Raw genomic sequence first — 2,430 nt, 5'->3', positions numbered from 1 at the left:
CGCCTCCCACTGCAGGAAGCCTTCTTGGCCCTGGGGTGCCATGCATGCACAGTAGCACCATTTCTTATTCAGCTCATACTGGCAGCTTTTGTGTCGAGCACCTTGCTGAATTTTCATGACATGTTAAAGGACTCCATGGAGTTTGTGATCTTCATACTCCATGTAAAGTGCAGTGTGTGGCTTGGCCTCCCTAGCTTTGAGTATCTCCATATGCGGTTTGCTTACAGGTTTATGCAGGTTCCTTCTGAAACACCTGAAATAAGCATACCTTCATATAAACTTGAGGGAGAACTTGCTAAAGAAGCCGCCAGTGGCCCCAGTGCTAGCTGTGGTTATTGCCCGAGGGAGAGGCTGGGATCACATTGGGGCAAAAATCTGCTGATCCCAAATGTACTGCCCAGTGTGTGGGGAATTTCCTTTGGATAAACTGTGGAGGAAATTTGTTCCATCTGGGGTCCCAGCGTCGCTGCTAAAGTTTTGGGTGGAGGAGGAGGCAGCAGGGACACACTGGAGGTTGTGCTGGGCTGCAGTGTTTGGCAATTAACCTCAGTGAGTCCTAGGATCCCTTTCTGTGTGTAACCTATGGATGCATCAGCTCAGTCTGCAGGGTCCTGTAGTTAGAGAGTGGCTCTACATGAAGCTTTAGCTTCTCATCTTCATGACCCACATTCGTTCATGAATCCTCCGTGATTTACTCTAAAGTATCTCTCTTGCTGGGATTGAAAAATGAAAGAATTCTTGAGCAGGTTTTCATGTTCCATGCACAAGTCTAAGAGAATATGGTATATTTTGCCCAGTACTCTGTCTCATATCTCCTTGAAGTTCTGCCCGTCAAAGGCAGGGCTCCACTGACCAGTATAAAGGATGACTCCTAAGCTCCACACAGCAATGGAGGGTCCATCATACTTTTGGCCCTGGGAGAGTTCCAGGGCAGCATAACAGGGGACTGCCACAGAGGGTATCCAGCTTATTGCTAAAGGTGAATTTGATGCAGAAGCCAAAGTCAGCAATCTTGGTGGTCATGTCAGCATCCAGGATAATAAACTTCTGGTGCTGGTACTTTATAGCAGACTCTATCTGGCAGAATTTGACTTGGATCTCTTTTTCTTGCAAACTGCCAAGAGCCACTAGGTACTCTCTTCCAGTAGCATATTCCGTGACAAGGAGTCTCGTCCTCAGCCTCCATCACTTCAAATAGCCTCACTGTATTGGGATGATTCAAAGCCTTCATGAATTTTACTTTGTGGGATAGTCCCTGGAGACTGGAGGAATCCTGTTGACGCTTGTCAATGATTTTCACAGCTACCTCCTTCCCAGTCAGGATGTGTCAGGCCAACTTCACCTTGGCAAAGGTACCCTTGCTGTTGGTCTTGAGGAGCTGGTTGTTGCCAGCATGGGTCTCCTCAGCAGAGATGGTGGAAAGCCCTGCAGCATGTTAGATTCGCTGCAGGGGTTGAAGGCAAGGTGTCCCAAGATCAGCTTAAACATCCAGGTCACCTCAAAAGAAAATCACTTTTCACACTACCTGATGAACTGATCTTTATAATGGAATCAAAACACAATGGCAGGGGCTTCCCTGGTGGCGCAGTAGTTAAGAATCCACCTGCCGATGCAGGGAACATGGGTTCGAGCCCTGGTCCAGGAAGATCCCACATGCCATGGAGCAACAAAGCCCATGTGCCACAACTACTGAGCCTGCGCTCTAGAGTCTGAGATCCACAACTACTGAAGCCTGTGCGCCTAGAGCCCGTGCTCTGCAACAATGAGAAGCCTGCGCACTGCAACGAAGAGTAACCCCCGCTCGCCGCAACTAGAGGAAGCCTGTGTGCAGCAACGAAGGCCCAATGCAGCCAAAAAAAAAAAAGAAAGAAAAGAAAACCACAATGACAAACTAAAATAAAAATACACTAAGTAAAAAAGAAATGAGAAAAAATAATAAAAAAGAAAAAAATGAGGGAAAGAAAAAAGATAAAACTTTTAAGTAAAAAAAAAAAGAGAAAAATGGAAAACAGTGAGAAAAATTAAAAAGAGAAAAAAATAAAATGAAAAAGAAAACCAAAAAAAAAAAACAAATGGAATATACAGACAGCCTACAATGTAAAGGAGAAAACAAGCTAACTTTGGTCAAAATCCCTCAGGTCACTGAAAAGCAGCTTCCCAAGCTAGAAGGACCACAAATCTAGGCCAACCAGGAACTTGTATAGGTGCTTAGAATTCCATAACAATGGCTCCTTATGAGGACATAGCAAGAAAGGGACCTATTACGGTTAGTGATACTCCACAGTGGTTTCCTCATTTTTTTTTTTTTTTTTTTTTGTCTGATGAACCCTTTTAGACTTAAAAAAATTATTGAAAATCCCAAACAGCTTTTCATTTATATGGATATAGCTATCAATATTTGCATTATTAAAATTTAAAACCTGTATGATG

General features: G+C 44.0%; 1 pseudogene; it reads right to left on the bottom strand.

Annotated features, from left to right (window-relative positions):
• Positions 1-332: 332 nt before the first annotated feature.
• On the bottom strand, positions 333-1,488 carry LOC132422381 (serine/threonine-protein kinase MARK2 pseudogene; annotated as a pseudogene).
• Between the last annotated feature and the right edge of the window lie 942 nt (positions 1,489-2,430).

This window comes from Delphinus delphis, chromosome 3 (assembly GCF_949987515.2).
Source record: "Delphinus delphis chromosome 3, mDelDel1.2, whole genome shotgun sequence".
Taxonomy (NCBI): domain Eukaryota; kingdom Metazoa; phylum Chordata; class Mammalia; order Artiodactyla; family Delphinidae; genus Delphinus; species Delphinus delphis.
The sequence above is the reverse complement of the archived record's forward strand: the minus strand, read 5'-3'. Positions and strand labels throughout refer to the sequence as shown.